This window comes from Saimiri boliviensis, chromosome 2, assembly GCF_048565385.1.
Source record: "Saimiri boliviensis isolate mSaiBol1 chromosome 2, mSaiBol1.pri, whole genome shotgun sequence".
Taxonomy (NCBI): Eukaryota; Metazoa; Chordata; class Mammalia; order Primates; family Cebidae; genus Saimiri; species Saimiri boliviensis.
This window is the reverse complement of record NC_133450.1, coordinates 201,582,641-201,600,204: the sequence shown is the minus strand read 5'-3', so window position 1 is coordinate 201,600,204 and position 17,564 is coordinate 201,582,641. Positions and strand designations below refer to the sequence as shown.

The 17,564-nt window shown below is 45.0% G+C and overlaps 1 pseudogene; it reads left to right on the top strand.

Annotated features, from left to right (window-relative positions):
* Window positions 1-12,102: 12,102 nt before the first annotated feature.
* Window positions 12,103-12,224, top strand: LOC120366516 (U2 spliceosomal RNA; annotated as a pseudogene).
* Window positions 12,225-17,564: the final 5,340 nt, after the last annotated feature.

Sequence of the window (17,564 nt, the reverse complement as noted above, 5' to 3'; positions counted from 1 at the left end):
TCTTTAAGAAGATTAATGAACAGGGACTTAAGAGAAGGGATGGGTGAACTGGTTACTAACAAGTAAGAACCAGCTATAAGCTCAACCCTATTTTGGGAACAAACCAAACCAGGATCTTTAAGGCTGAGCTTGGCTTGGTTCAACTAATCCTTCTCCTCCTCTTTGTGCCTTGGCTGCTCCCACACCCACCATAGCCTTTCTCACTCATTTCTGTTGAATGATGAATCACATCCCTGTAGCACCTCCACGCTCTCCGTCCTCTGTTGGGTCTGGCATTTTCCTTACTTTGCTGTCCTATGAGGACAGAGAGGACTGGGGGTGGAGGGAGAGTCTTAGATAAATACACCATTTCAAGTCTTTCAGGGAGAAGGAAGCTCTGAGTGGGTCTTGTGATTCATGGTAAAGGGAAGATGTGGAGGAGGAAGCAGGGCTGGGCTGGATGAGGATCAGAGGTGAAGAAAGGGAGGTTGGGCCATCTTATGGGGATGGGTGGGAAAGGTGAACCACCAGATCCAGATAAGGAGTGGAAGGTTTGAGGCAGGTGGGCGAAGGAGTACAGGAAGAATGGGAATACAGATGGGTACACCTGACCTCTTCTCCTTGGGCAATTTCCTGGTCAGCTTTCAGGATCCAACTTGAATTCCCCTTCCTTGGGAAACCTGACTTTCTGGTGTTCTCTGAATTACAAACATCCTTTGGTTACCTGCCCCACCATGTCATTTTTCATCCCAGCCCACCTTTCTCCACTGCCTTCTCTTTTAGACAGAATACCTCAAAGGGCAGAGACCATGCCTTCTTCCCTTGTATATGCCTAAGCAGGGTCTGGCACACATTTACACTGACCATCTTTTCCTAATGCAAACTCGAGTCACATGACCTGGCACATGTCCACCATATGGTCTGAGCGAAGCACAGAACATCTGAAATGAGGACCATCTTGGAAAATCTACGACATATGGTGAAAACGTGCTGAAGACACCTTGTGTACTAAGAGTCAGCGGAATTTAATAGCATTTGTTTTATTGCCTTTCCCCCCACATTCCTGGGTTTCTGTCTACCCTAATATGAAGATGCATTTTGCTGAAATGATTCATTTCAGCAAAATTCCTGCAGGCCAAACAAGAAGTGGCATGCACTTAGGTTTCAAGTGGAGACACGTGACGTGGGAATCTGGGACTTCAGTTCCAGTTTGGTTTATAAAATGTTCAGCTGGTTGTTTCAAACCTCCGTTTCTACTCAGGACCTCAGACAGAAAAGTGAGGCATGCCAACAGACCCAGCATGCAATGATTGAGCCCCTGCTGTATGCCAGACCCCTTTGCTTACATTTTTCTCTTTAGAAGCATCCCAGGAGATAGGCAGGTATTCACCACATATTTTAAACAGAGAAGAGACTTCTTGGCTCCTTGAGGAGCAGAAGTGATCTGTGTGCCTCATTTTGAGGCTAACCACCACCATCACTATCTAGACAGTAAAAATGGAAAAGAGCCCTTGTATTTTTGAGAATCTGGGGACAGCAGCTGCTCTTGTTACCTTTGTAGATGGGCAAGAGTCCTTCCTCTGGGACACTGGAGGGCAGTGTGGTACAGTGGATTGAGTTTGGGATTTGGAGTGAGGGAATTTGGGTGTGGGTTTGAAACTTCTGTGGCCTTGAGCTAGTTAGGCAGCCTCTATGAATCTCAATTTCCTTGTCCCCAAATAGAGATAATCATTTAAGACCCACTTTACTGGGCTGTTGTGAGGATCAGGTGGACAATGGGTATGGGAAATGCATTGCAAGCTGTGAAGACTTAAACACCTGATTCTAGTATCATTATCAATGCATAGTTTATGGGGCAGGGTCTCCTAGGTCCTACCCGAGTTTAAAAAATATATATATAGTCCCTTCAAAACTCATACCTTAATGCCGAATTTCTTTGAGTCTGAAGTTCTCTCTTGGGGTTCAAGGAGGCCACTGCTCAAGTAGGCCTACATTCCCTGCAATGCAGGTGGGAAGGGGTAGCCCAGAATTAATGAGGGTTCCATTTATCAATTTCATCTTGTCTCAGAAAAGGGAAGCAGATGGTTCAGGGTCCAGGACAGGTGCATTTGGCTGGGGAGGAGGAAAGGAAAGTTCCAGCCTGGGTGTTTCTGAGGCCAGAGGAACGCAAAGGCCCTGAGGACTCTCTAGGTTTGGAGCCTGTGCTTTGCTTGAGAAAGGAGGACAAGTCAAAAGTAATCTTGGGTTGGAGGGTAAGTACTAAAGATCCAAGAATCTTGGACTCTCAAGGCAAGGAGGGGCTTTCATCCCCACTGTTTCCTTGTCTTCCGTCATTCATGAATTTTGCCACATCTGCATGCTCCTTCTGTTGTCTTTTACTTGATGGATTTCTTTACCTTGATTGTCCCATGTAAGAAGCTTCAGCCTCATCTGAGTCAAACATATTTGTGAGATTTCCATACAACTATTAAAACATATTCATATACCACCTAAAAATTACCCTAGGACCACTAGTTGTTCATGCATTTTGTTGGTAACTTGTGTTCCTGATCACCCATCTGGAGACAAAGGCTGCTCTGCTGCCCCTTCAACAGGTTCTCACGCTGCCTCCATAGTGATGGGAAGCTCAGTTCTTCTTTTGAGGTGACTCTGCCAGAAGGTTCTGTATATTGTGCCTGAATTTTCTTACCTGTAATTCTACCCCCTGGTTCTAACTCTTGGATCCCTTAAAGGATGTCTGTTTTCACTTCCCAAGATGGGAAATCTGAAGCTGGTTCTTAGGTACCTTATCTCCCAGCCAGGTTGGACGCCTCCACTCCACCTAGCATTCCTCTGCTGACAGCATTTCAAGTGTCCTTGACATCTTTTGTTGCTGTCCCTCTAAGAAGCTCAGTTTTGGGGTCATCTTTTAAAAGACAACTTCCAGCACGGAACACAATCCTCTAGGTGTCGCCTGGACAAGGGTGAATGTGACTATCCCATCCCTCATGCTAGATATGCTACTACTATTAATACAACTCTTCTTAATGCACCTGCCAGCAGTCAGTGGGTTTGGTGTAGGATAACTACTACATCAGTGTTGATACCTTGCCATGAGCAGCCACACATACTCTCACCTGGCCACCCCAGTAGAAGACATGTGTGGGTGAGCCGACTGTCATCTGGAGCAGTGTTCTTTAAACCTTTTTGATTATGCAGACATCTCAGTAAAAATATATTGAGTATGCATCTCTAATATGTATATATTTATTAGAAATTATACAGTGGACTAATACATGTAGTACATGCAAAATATGGGATTTTAAAAGTATGAAATAAATCATAAGAAAAATTCTAATAATTTTACCCTCCCTTTATTGGACTGCCGTACATACCACCTGCAAATATTTCCCCCCAGGATACAGAACACTGGGTGCTCTCCTGCTAAACAAAGCAAATCTCCGTATGAAAGGCTAGAACCTCCAGTTGTGGTGACTCTAGCACCAGAGTTGAATTCACCGTTTTTCAAATTTCCCAAATAATGCCAAAATAATGCCAGTGACACCCTTGGATATGCACCTGGAAGAATCAGAGTGAAAGAAAAGGAGGTCATCTCCACCCACCACCCCATTCATCCATGTGTATCCTGCTTTCTCAACACATACACACGTATGCCATTTTTACTTTCTCATGACTGCCCCTGTCTTCTGTACAAATTTTGTGCATTTTTTCCCCGAAGACCAGAGATGTCTTTGGAATGTACAGAGGTGTAGTGACACGCAGAGAGGGAATTTTGTTTTTGAAGTCTTTGGAATAAGATTCCTTCCAACATAAAAATCACAAGAGATTAAGCAGGAAGTGATTCTGGCCTTGGCATGAGTTCAGAGAACATGAACAGAGTGCAGATAAATGTAAAGTCACACTGTGAGGAGAGGCTGGGCGATTGGAGGCCTTTTACTAGGGGAAGAGTTCTCAGATGTCTGATGGAAGTTGGGCAGAGGTGGTATTAAACCTTTTTCCTGTGGCACTTGGGGGTGGAACAAGGAGGCATATTGGACTCTGTATAAGGAAGGCTTTTGAATTGTTAGAGCTGTCTACCAATCACTGGGCTGCTGGGGAGGAGGTGATCGCCCTTTCTGGGAGGGATTTAGGGTGAGCTGGGTGAGGAGCTGATGGAAGCCTGTCAAGGCCACTGGGTCCCATGCTGGCAACCTGGACTAAAACAGGGCCGGGACAGAGTGGGGTATGATTGTGAGGACTCTAGGCCCTCCTGGACCCCCCTTCATGGGCCTGTCTCCCTTGCCTAGAGTTTTGACACTCTACTTCTTTCTGCAGGCCGAAGCCTGCCTCCTTTTGGAGTGGTAGAGATGCTTGGGTGACCACTGCCCGCCATCGTGGGCAGCCGACCGAGCTGGGTGTACACAAGCTTTGAAAAAAAATGTTGCCCCATTACCTCTTTGCCGTCAGGACATCCTCTTGAGTTTCCATCTATGTTCATTAGGAAGCACATGAGATCTTAGGATCGGGGGTTGAGGGGACCTACTTTCTTTCCTTAAGGCCAGAAGAAGACATTGGGACCATCCCTTGTGGGTGAGTCATTTCCCCTAGGGCTGCCTTACATCCTGTCAAGACTGAGGTGACAGTCTACTAACTTGGCTTCAGGAATGTCTTGGGGATCCATCTGTCCCTTCTGTCACTTCTCTTTCAGGCCCTTGTCATCTTTCACCAGGCTGGTGATGAGAGCCTCTCACTGCTTGGTATCCTGGGCCCCAGGCTGTCCACTCTAGACCATCCTCCTTTGAATGATCATGGTGAAATATGACCAAATCACCTCATTTCCCATGTTACCTGTGCACACAGGACTACCGCCTGTAACAAACTCAGCCCTTCACAGCCTCTCCTGCCTCCTCTCCATCTATGAGTCCCATGTCTCCTCAGGGTGCCCCTGCCAGGGGGACTCCAGACTTTTGCATATGGGGTTCTGGTTTCTCAGAATGTCTTCAGCCACCTCTTCTGCTGGGGAAACTCCTCATCCTATCATAAGGCCCTCTCAAATGTTTCAATTTTCTGTGAAATACTTCCTGATTCTCCCAGAGTGTGGGCTCCCACATGGCTGTTTGTAGAGTCCTCTGAACTGCTGCGGTGCCATATTTAGGATGCTTGCTGTTGAGTCTGTGGGTCACATGTGTGCTCACCGATGATAGGGACAGAGATGTCCTTATGGTGGCACTTTGTGTGCATACAGAAAAGATTAGTCCAGGAAATGAATAATCAAATTCCATAGCCTGTAACTCATTTGACCTTGTGACCATCCTGTAAGTGGTCTGATATTAGGCTTTCCCATTAAAAGTCAACTGAAATGGCATCCTGTTCAGAGCTATTGGATATGCAGCAGAGAGAGGGCTGTATTCGCGTCCAGGAGATGCTGTAACAAATTCCCACAAACTGGGTGGCTTAAATGAGAGACATTTGTTGTCTCACATTGCTGGAGACTAGAAGTCTGAGATCAAAAGGTTGGTGAGGTTTGTTCTTTCTACAGTCTCTGAATCTGTTCCCTGCTTCTAGTCTAGGTTCTGGTGAGTGGCTGACAACTTCATATGGTCCTTGGCCCGTAGAAGCAGCATCTGGATTCATTTCTGTCTTTGTATGCACATGGTGTTCTACCTGTATGCCTGTCTCCAAACTTCTCCTTTTTTTTTAATTAAAAAAAATTTTTTTTTCATTGTATTTGGGCTCTGGGGTACATGTACACATCCTATATCCTGCAGGATTGTTGCGTAAGTCCACACATGCCGCATTGTCCCCAACCCCATTGCCTACATCAGGCATTTCTCCTGGTGTTATCCCTACCCATCCGCCCTAGCTCCTGCTGTCCCTCCCCTCCCTTCCCCTCCTCTCCCCAGCTCTCCCGTCCTCTCCCCTCCCCTCCCCTCCCCTCCTCTCCACCTCTCCACCTCTTCACCTCCTCACCTCACCCAGTAAGTGTTGTTCCCTTCCCTGTGCCCAGGTGTTCTCATTGTTCATCATCCGCCTTTGAGTGAAAACATGCAGTGTTTGGTTTTCTGTTCTTGTGTCAGTTTGCTGAGAATGATGGTTTCTAGCTTCGTCCATATACTTGTCATATTGGATTAGGGTTCACCCTAATGACTTCATTCTAACTTCATTACCTCTGTGAAGACTGCTTCCAAATGAGGTCTCATTCTGGGATGCTAGGGGTTGGGACTTCAACATAGGAATTTTAGCAGGGCACAGTTCAACCCATAGCAAGTATCAGGCCTTTAGGAATATGACTTTGCCTCTCTGAGTGTCACTTTTCACACCTGCAAAATGAAAGGACTGGGCTAGCTAAATAAACCCTGAGGCTTTATCTGTAGTTCTTCCTCATTCACTTCGGAAAGTCCAGTGGTAATTTTCCTTTCATCCATTTGTTTAACAAATATTTATTGAGTGTCTACTACATCCTAGGCACTTGGAATTTGTGCTCCGTAAGCAGAGTTATCGTAAATGGTCTACGCCTTCCTGTTGAGTGAAACATAATGAAGTGTCCATGGCATATCTGTGGTCGGCATCATCTGTGGAACCTTGTGTCATTCGATTGGGAATCCGCCTTGTTAGCTGTTTGAATATTGGTTTCACAATCTGAAGAACAGGCCTGTGGTTGCCAGGCTTAAACCTTAGGCATAATCTGGTTATGAAATCTGTTTGGAAACACCATGACTGGGCCGCTTTGCTTGATCATTCTCCAGTCCCGTGTTTCTGGCTTTAGGAGGCTCAGGCACCATTTATTTGTAAAGGAAGTAGTGGCATACACCTCCTAAGGGCTTACTTTGTTCAAAATCAAGCCTCATTCTAAATGTGCATAACAGAGCCCAGTGTCCGTGCAGCAGGGACCAGGGGCTGGACACCTCCTGGCGTGTTAGATGAACCAGGTCCCCGCCTGTCGTCATGTGAGCCAAGGGCCTCCCTCCTCATTGCAGTGCACCAGGGCTGTGTTCAGCATTTAAAAAACATCCCCGAAGTTAGTGCTTATCATGTGCCATGGGCTCTGTGCTGAGCACCTTTAGTCTTTCTGCAGCCTTGTGAGGTAGAAACTATTATAACCATTTCACAAGGAGAAATCAGGGGGAGGGTGGTGTCGGATAGACAGGAGGATCTCATGCACCTGCCCCGGAGGCCTGCAGGCTCCCCTTGGAGACCCAAGTCCCTAGAGCTGGAGGCCTCTCTAGGGGAGCTGCCTGGGGCTTTCTGCTGTCTCCAGCTTGGCTCCATGATTCTCAGAGCTGTCCTGAGAAGCCCTGCTGTGGGCTCACCCAGGGTGGCAGTGGGTGGGGGGTTGGGCTGAGGGGCCCTTCCTCCCTTTCCTCCCCTTTCCTTCTGTATGTGGTGAGGGAGACCTTAAGCCTTTCACTGATGCTTTATTTTAGCAGTTTCTGTGAACTGAGGGTAAGAATGAGCACTTGAGTCCTCTCATCCCACCCAACCCATGAGTAAGGCTGGCACCAGCTTCTGGTCTACTCTGTAAGCCAGAAGAGAATCCTACCAGAGCACAGGAGACAACGCAGGGAGACCCCTTGGTCAGCAGCTGTGAGCTGGTGGCCTCGGTCAGGGAGGCCCTGTCGGGTCTTCCCAAGTCCTCTTTTCTCAGGGTCCTCCTGTGGCCCTGAACTGTCTTTATTCTCATTATATACCAAAGCTCCCCTTTCATGTGTCACGACTTGTGAAGAGGAAGTACATGAACAAAGCCTCAACAGTAAACACAGGTATTCAGAGAGGTTCTTATTCTTTCAGAGCTGAAAAGTAGTGTGAAATCCCTATTTTGACCTTGTTTTAGATAATGTAATTTCAACCTGAAGACTATGTTTTCATGTTTTTGTCTTCTCCTTCCCAAGTAAGAGCACAGTCTGGCTTAAGTCCATCAAATGTCTAAATGCGGCCAAACCCTGCCACTATCAGCTTGCTTAAGGCTTTCCAATTGAATGAAGTTTCAGCTGGAGATCTGAGCTGCTCATTGTCAGTGTCATCTGGTAAATGCTGCTGTCTTCCAGGCAGGTTGTGTAGGGGACAGCACATTCCCGTCTCTCCTGTTCTTTCTTCTCAATCTCTCCTTCCATCCTCCAGTGCATAGGGAGGTGCTTCCAGAAAGATGTGACTTCCCTGAAAGAGGCTCTACTCTACTGCCTTCTAGACCTTTAGGGTCCTGCTGGCAGCATTTTTGCTGACAAGTTAATTAAAGGATAGGGGAGTCCTTTCCTAGCCCAGGGTTAGGCTGTGGACTGTTGAAGGGGTTCTTAGGACACTGAGGGTATTGGACAACCTCCTAGGCTAACTGGGATTTATCCCTTTCTTTACTCATTCAGCAAATATTGAATGAATTCCAGGCACCATCCTGGGAACTGGCCCTGTCTCAAGGGACTCAGGCTCCTGGTAGGAGAGAGAGAAATGTGAATAAGCAACTGAGTGCAGAGGGCAAGGGCAGGGTCAGCAAGGGGGCTACAAAAATGCATAGCAGGGATCAGAGTTCTCATTTGTTGTTTCTGTCATTTTTTTCAACCAGTGTAATTCCAGTGCCTGCCATATGTTTGCTCTCCTCACGTTTATGATGAGGTATGACTCAAATGGTGCATCTGTCAGGAGTAAGAGTAACCTCCCTCATGGGTTTCTCATCAAACATGGCCACCAACCCTTATTGTTCCCCAGGGGAGAATTTAAGTTCTTTAAGAGCAAAAATCATGTCAAGTTTATTCTCTATAATACACACAACATCTAGTAGCAGGGTTAATGAAAAGGGTAACGAAGGAAAGATGACCTTAAGGGGTAGCGTTTAAACTTTAACATAAGAAACATGTGCAGAGCTTGTTAAAACATAGATTTCTACCTCACAAGACTGATGCGGTAGATCTGGGGTGGAGCCCAAGTATTTGAATTTCTAAGGGCTACCCTTTGAGCAGCATCAGCCTATGGGGTCTTTTTCCCTATGTGAGACTGCTAAAAAGAGGTGGCACTGCCTGTTGTTCCCGAAGAACTGCCATGGGGTTTGGCACTTGCCACCTTCTTAGCAGGAGCCCGGGCCTGTCCTACAGGACAGGTTCAAGCGATTGGGGTTCTGTACAGGTGTAGGGTGACGTAGCCATGATGCAGGTGTTTGACACAACCAGTGGAAATATGAATGTGTGCCTTCAGTGTTCAGCTTGTTAAGTGAAATATAGGGCTATTAAAATATCTCTGCTTGTGAAACCCCTTTGTCTTTCCTTTAGGATTATTATCCCTTCTTATGCAATCGGTTTTTTTTTTAAGGAAAAGGACCTGCTCTTGTGGCCATTCGGGTTTCACTTACTCATCATCACTGCCTATTCATGCTGAGTGAGTTTTAATTGTCTTTGAAATTGAGCAAAGAGCTCAGTGCTGGTGATCTGGCTGGGCTAACTCTCACCACACTGCTGAAGAATGCATTCACTCCAGGCACGGGACAGCTACCCACCCACCTGTCATGTGCTTCTGAATGAAGAGATCTGACTCAGTCTCCATGATACTCTGTGATTTCTTCCCTTTTTACCAATACTTGGATGCTGGTGTCCCTGCCGAGACTTACTGTAGACCTCATGTATTGGGGTACTTCTGCAGTCATTACTGAAAGCTGTCTGTCATTTGTCTGATGAAATAAGCAGTGTGGTGAAGTGGAAAGAGCTTTGGAGTCTTTCAGGACCTCATTTGGGTGTCCTCTGTGCCAGGACCTGGACTGGGGCAGGAATTTCATTTCTGCATACACAGCACCTGGGCTTCTCCCTCTCATAGCTTGTAACAGGCATTACTGAAACCAGGCCGCGTGCCTGCCTCCTTCGCTAGATTTGGAGTTCCTTAAGCACAAGGATTGTCTGTTGTTTCCACTTTAGCCCAAAGCAGGGCCTGCTGCATGACGGCAGCTCATTCAGTGGCTGCTGAACTCATTGGGAATTATACAGATCTATGCTTGCATCCTAGCTGGGGATCTCTTACTCCTCTGGGTTGTCACTTTCCCTTTCTGAAAAATGAGGACGATAGTATGTATCTGAACATGGACTATCCATATACCAGGCTTGATTCTATGTGCTTCATGAGTGATGTCTCATTAATCCTCAAAGCCACCCTACAAGTGGATATTAACAATACCTACATTTTCGGTTAAGGCCATTAAGGAACAGAGAAGTTAAGATGTTTTGTAAGCTCACCTGATAAATGGCTGATCAGGATTTGAACTCTGGCTGTTTGACTTCAGAGTCTGTACTTTCAGCCACTGCCGTAGTGATTCTCAACTGGGGGCAGTTTTGCCTCCCAGGGGACATTTCACAATGTCTGGAGACAATTTTTCTTGTAACTTTCAGGAGGAGGTGCTACTGGTGTTTAGAGAGCAGAGGCTAGGGCTGCTGCTAGGCATCTGATGATGCACAGCATAGGCTGCCACAAAAAATACTTGTTTGGTCCACAACGTCAATAGTGTCCTGACTGAGAAACCTTGTACTACGTTGTGCTGCCTCCATAAAATCCAGTCTGCTAAGAGCTTGGCCCAGGGGGCAGGCCCACAATAAATGATGCTCTGTTCTCAAAGTTTGCAGGTTGTAGTTCAGAGAAGAAGAATCCCCCAGTCTCCAGCTTCGTTCAGCAGCTCAAGTTTTATTCTTAATGGTTCCCAGCTGCCTGGCATCTCTATCTTGGGAGTTCCTGGTTTTGTGAGACATGTTGACAGTTATCAAGAGTTGGGGCAAAACTCTCCTTGGGAGAAGTCCAACTTCTCCGGTATCTGGCAAGTTCAGACATTCCACACAGAATGCACCCCTTCCTGACCTCTGACCTCATGGCACACGTGATTCTGGGGATGGTTGGGTTTTGTGCAGTATGTTTTTCCCTTCATGGGAACTGACATTTCTTACCCTTTGTGTGGAACACCTCGTGGGGTGCTTGCCACCATCAGTGAGGCATTGGTATGAATGCCATCATGGTTCTGGTCCTTGAAAATGAATGAGCCAAGAAGAAACATGACAGACGGCCTATCATCCAGAGTAGCAGCCACGCCTTGCATGCTGGGCACTTTGGGAGGAGAGTTGTGAGACCATAATTTTACCATTGACTCACCAGGTGACCTTGGGAAGTCCCTGGAGCGGACTTCTTTTACTGCCAGCATGAAGCCTCCCACCTGCCCTGTAGAGTTCTGTGTAAGACCTTTGGACAAGTTGGAATTAGGGATCTTTTTGTGTGTAAGTTTTCTAGCCATGAGCATGAGGAAGTTTTACTTAAAATGTTGACCAGTGGTATGCAGCATAAATTCAACTGGAGAACCAATGGCAAGCAACAAACTCTTACATCCAATCTGGAATATGAGCAGAAGCAAATGGCTTCTCTGAGGTCTAAGAAAAAGTCCAGGTTTAGTCAGGATGTTACCTGGGATTTATGTGCTGAAGAAAAGTTGTTCTTTTTTGAAGCAAACAGACATAGGACTCCAGATGGAAGCGTCAGTTGCCTCTCTTGGGGACTGCGAAGGTGGGTGAGGGGGGAAAAGCCCATAAGAGGACTTTTTACTGCCCATGCTTCACATGATGTGAGGATATCTGAAGGACTCCGACTCCGGAGAACTGAAGTTGCACACTGACACAGTTTGGAGCTTTGAGTTTCATGAGTAGACTGGACAGCTTGGCCTGGATATGCTGCTAGTATTGTAAGGTGTGACTGCTGCCTCCTGGCTGCAAATATGGAAACTTCTTGGCTAAAATGTAAGATGGCAATAGAGCCAATGTTAAAGTCCTCCCATGGGACGTTTTATTTGAACCAAGTTTGTAATCCAAACTGGACCTAGACAGTCATATCTGCTAAAATGGCCTCAGTCACACCACAGAAGTGAAAGAGGCTCTTGACTGAAACATGTACGGCAGGCACAGTGCTTTGCACCCTCAGGGGCACAGTGGCCTCAGACCCATCTTCTTCTGCTCAGGCTGGGAGGTGCCCCTCACATTCTATTTGCAAAATTGAGAGGCAAAATATCAAATTGAAAGGCTGTTCAAAAGCGTAATTAAATTTATGGCAGCTAATTGAGTTGATACCGTGCTTCATCAGATGAACTTGACTCGGTGTTAGTCTGTTCTCACATTGCTATAAAGAAATACCTGAGACTACGGAATCACTTCTTGACCTTTTGGCTAAGATCAAGTGTAGTATCTGTTCTTATCAGCTTAGTATCTGATATGTCCTCTATCCAAAGACAATCTATTAAATTCTTCTTAAGCTGATAAGAAACTTCAGCAAAGTCTCAGGATACAAAATCAATGTGCAGAAATCACAAGCATTCCTATACACCAATAACAGACAGAGAGCCAAATCATGAACAAACTGCCATTCACAATTGCTACAAAGAGAATACAATACCTAGGAATACAACTAACAAAGGATGTGAAGGACCTCTTCAAGGAGAACTACAAACCACTGCTCAAGGGAAACAGAGGGGACACAAACAGATGGAAAAACAGTCCATGCTCATGGTTAGGAAGAATCAATTTGAAAATGGCCATACTGCCCAAGATAATTTATAGATTCAATGCTATCCCCATCAAGCTACCATTGATCTTCTTCACAGAACTGGAAAAAATCACTTTAAACTTCATATGAAACCAAAAAAGAGCCCACATAGCCAAGACAATCCTAAGCAAAAAGAACAAAGCTGTAGGCATGCTACCTGACTTCAAACTATACTATAAGGCTACAATAATCAAAACAGCATGGTACTGGTACCAAAACAGAGAGATAGACCAATGGAACAGAACGGAGGCCTCGGAAGCAACACAACATATCTACAACCATCCGATCTTTGACAAACGTGACAAAAACAAGCAATGGGGAAAGGATTCCCTGTTTAATAAATGGTGTTGGGAAAACTGGCCAGCCATGTACAGAAAGCTGAAACTGGACCCCTTCCTGACACTTTACACTAAAATTAACTCCAGATGGATTAAATATTTAAACATAAGACCTAATACCATAAAAACCCCAGAAAACCTAAGCAATACCATTTAGACATAGGCATAGGCAAGGATTTCATGACTAAAACACCAAAAGCAATGGCAGCAGAAGCCAAAATAGACAAATGGGATCTAATTAAATCTAAGAGTTTCTGTACAGCAAGGGAAACAGTCATCAGAGTGAACCAGCAACCAACAGAATGGGAAAAAATTTTTGCAAGCTACCCATTGGACAAAGGGCTAATACCCAGAATCTACAAAGAACTAAAGCAGATTTATAAGAAAAAATAAACCCATTCAAAAGTGGGCAAAGGATATGAACAGGCACTTTTCAAAAGAAGACATTTATGCTGCCAACAAACATATGGAAAAATGCTCATCATCACCGGTCATTAAAGAAATGTAAATCAAAGCCACATTGAGATACCATCGTCACACCAGTTAGAATGGTGATTGTTAAAAAATCTGGATGCTGGAGAGGACGTAGAGAAATAGGAATGCTTTTATACTATTGGTGGGAGTGTAAATTAGTTCAACCATTGTGGAAGACAATGTGGTGATTCTTCAAGGATCTAGAAATAGAAATTCCATTTGACCTAGCAATCTCATTACTGTGTATATACCCAAAGGATTATAAATCGTTCTATTATAAAGACACATACACACGTATGCTCATTGTGGCACTTTTACAATAGCAACGACCTGAAACCAACCTAAATACCCATCAGTGATAGACTGGACAAGGAAAATGGCACATATATACTATGGAATACTATGCAGCCATAAAAAAGGATGACTTCATGTCTTTGTAGGGACCTGGATGAATCTGGAAACCATCATTCTCAGCAAACTGACACAAGAACAGAAAACCAAACACCACATGTTCTCACTCACAGATGGGTGTTGAACAATGAGAACACATGGACATAGGGAGGGGAACATCACACCCTGGGGTCTGTTGGGGCATGGGGGGCTATGGGAGGGACAGTGGGAAGTGGGGAGTTTGGGGAGTGATAACATTGGGAGAAATGCCTGATGTAGGTGACGAGGGGATGGAGGCAGCAAATCACCATGGCATGTGTGTACCTATGGAACAGTCCTACAAGATCTATACATGTCCCCCAGTACTTAAAGTACAATAAAAAAAGACATATCTGAGACTGGATAATTTATAAGGAAAAGAGATTTAATTGGCTCACAGTTCTGTGGGCTGTACAGGAAGCATGATGCTAGCCATCTGCTTGGCTTCTGGGGAGGCCTAAGGAAACTTACAATCATGGCTGAAGGTAAAGGGGAAGTAGGCTCATTTTACATGGCTGTAGCAGGAGCAAAAGGTGCTACACACTTTTAAACAATGAGATCTCATGAGATCTCACCCACTGTCATGAGGACGTAGCTACAGCTCTGCATTCTGTTGGAGTGGCCAGAATGCAGGCAGCAGTGTGCCAAGGCTGCACAGGGCAGCAGGGCCCTGGGCCTGGTCCAGGAAACCATTCAGGCCTCCAGGCCTATGAGGGGAGGGCCTGCCACAAAAGTTTCTGTAATGCTTTTAAGGCCTTTGCCTCATCATTTTGGATATTATCACTTGGCTCCTTTTTATTTATACAAATTTCTATAGCCTGCTTGAATTCATCTCTTGAAAGTGAGCTTTGCTTTTCCACCACATGGCCAGGCTGCAAATTTCCCAAATGTTATGCTCACTTCTGTGTTCCCTTCCAATTTTGGGTCATTTCTTTGCTCACATATATGAGCATAGGTTGTTAGAAGCAGCCAGGCCACATCTTAAACACTTTGCTGCTTAGAAATTTCTCCCACCAGATACCCTAAATCATCACTCTCAAGTTCAAAGGTCCACAGATCCCTAGAGCAGGGGCACAATACAGCCAACCTCTTTGCTAATGCATAACAAAAGCAACATTTGCTCCAGTTCCCAATAAGTTCCTTATTTACATCTGAGACCACCTCAGCCTGAACTTTTTTGTCCATATCACTCTTGGCATTTTGGTGACAATTTAAAAAGTTTATAGGTAGTTTAGTTTTCCTTGTCTTCCTGTCTTCTTCTTATCCTTCCACACTCTTTCAATTTCTGCCTGTTATCCAGTTCCAAAGCTGATTCCACATTTTCAGATATCTTTATAGCAGTGCCCTGGCCCTCATTACCAATTTTCTGTATTAGTTTGTTGTCAAATTGCTATAAAGAAATAACCGAGACTGGGTAATTTATTAAGAAAAGAGGTTTAATTGGCTTATGATTCTGAAGGCAGTACAGGAAGCATGATGCCTGCATCTGCTCCTCTTCTGGAGAGGCCTGAGGAAACTTAAAATCATGGCAGAAGGGGGAGAGGAAGCAGACTCATCTCACATGGCTGAAGCAGGAGCAAGAGGGGAGGAGAAGTCCTACACATTTTTAAACAACCATATTTCATGAGAAGGCACTCACTATCATGAGGACAGTACCCAAGGAGAAATCCACCCCCATGATCTAATTATCTCCCACCAGGCCCACCTCCATACATCATTGAGGATTACAATTTGACATGAGATTTGGGTGGGGACACAGATCCAAACCATATCACTGTTGATAGGCTATTGGGGCCTAAGAATTCTAACATAATCAGAGAGTTCCAAGTTGGATGCCACAGGGCACTGGGGTATTTGCAGTAGTCTAGGAATGATGGCTCACCATTCTAATTCCAGCAGTTTAGGAGGCTGAGGCAGAAGATCTCTTGAGGCCAGGAGTTTAAGATCAGCCTGGGCAACATAATGAGACCCTCTCTCTAGGAAAAATTTAAGTTAACCCAGTGTATTGGCATGTGCTTATAGTTGCAGCCACTTGAGAGCCTGAGGTGGGGGGATGGCTTGAACCCAAGAGTTCCAGGCTGCAGTGAACCATCATCACACTACTGTACTCCATGCTGTGTGACAGAGTGAGGTCCTGTCTCTTTAAAGAAAAAACAGTAGCAATTTTAGCACTTTTGTGTACCAGCAGTGTACGAGGTTCGTTATTTATAATCCTTTTACCAGCCTTAAACTTTCTTATTATGTATCCTTTTTTTCATGTGAAAAAGAAATGAGACCCAGGGTGGCTAGCTGACTGTAGATGATTAGTTAATGGGAAAGCTGATATTGGTACCTAGGTCTGTCTGTGTTCAAAAAACACTTACTTTCTGTCATTATCTTCAGATCAATCCTATATAGTTAGAGAAAAGCTAAGCTGCTATACAGTAACCCAAATACACAGTGGATTAAATAAAATAGAGCGTATTTAAGTTTCTGTTAAATAACAGTCCCATGGTAGATAAATGGTACAAGAAAGGTGGACAGCTCCTTGAGGTCATTCTGGGACCCAGGTTCCTTTTCTAATGGTGCTCCACCATCTTCCAGAATGTTCTCCTCATCTGCATATCCATACTCCAGCCCTTGATTAAGGAAGAAAGAAGGAATGGAAGGTAAGCAATTTACTCTGAAGAAAGTGACCAGAGGTTGTCACTTAATACCTGCTTGCCGTGGAGGAAGCTTAGTTACCTGGGCACACTTAGCTGCAAGGGAGTGTGTAAAATGTGTTTCTGGTGGAGTGGCTGTACGCTCTGCTAAAACTTGGGATGAATGTGTATGTGTTTTGATGCTAAATAGAAGGAAAGAATGGGGTTTTCAGGACATTTCATAGTTGCTAATATGTAACTCTACATGAAATTAAAAACATGGATGTTTATCTTTAGAAGGAAGTTAAGCACTTGAAAATTCAATCTGACAAGGTGTTTGTGACCTAGCCATACCTGCCCACTGAGATGACACTAACACAAATGAGAGGTGAGGTTTTGGTGTAATGGCCTAGGCTAAGTAAACAAGGATCCTGTCAGCAGGCACCTTGCTGATTTTGCCTGGGGGAAGGTCTCAGTGAATCCTGACCTTAGAGTTATCAAGAGGTGGTCACTGATTCTTCTCAGTAAACACTTGGTTCATCTTCAAGTACTTAGGATTGTAAGTGGAGCACTCTGTCTTTGGAATTTCTGCTGCTCCTGGAAAACTCCCCACTCTGTAGATTCTAGGGATTAGGAGGAGGATATCAGCCCAGGAGGATATCAGGATGTTCTGCTTATTTCATTCTCTCTCCTTTTTCAGTGAAGACAAAGGAATTAAATAATGCCAGTGTCACTCTTTATGCCTGAGATGAGATATGGGCAATTGTATAATTTGGAATGCCCTAGAATCTCTTCTGGGATTCTCTTCCGGGGACAAACATGTGCCTGAGGTTGGGGCACTGTAGTTTCCGTTCACACCCTCTCCTTTTGCACTCCTTTCTCCAACTGTATTCCATGAAAAAAGACCTTTGGTTTTAAGAAAACAGAGTTAGTTTCATGCCACTTTCTTGCTCGGTATGTTTGTTGTTTCCTCTCCTTGGGATTTTCTAAGCCCCAGAGTCCCTACTCTCCATTTCCACACACTGCCCTGCAATATCTAACCAGCTTCTCCTCAATTCCATCTCATGGCCGCCTCTCTTCTTCTGAGGGGTCTTCCTTCACTCCGTCTGACCCAGGGGCTTCTTGCCTATACCCTTGAGGCTCTTCGCATTTATTTCTTTCTTTGTAGTGTAGTGCAGTTCAGTTATCAAAAACTGTGTGAGTC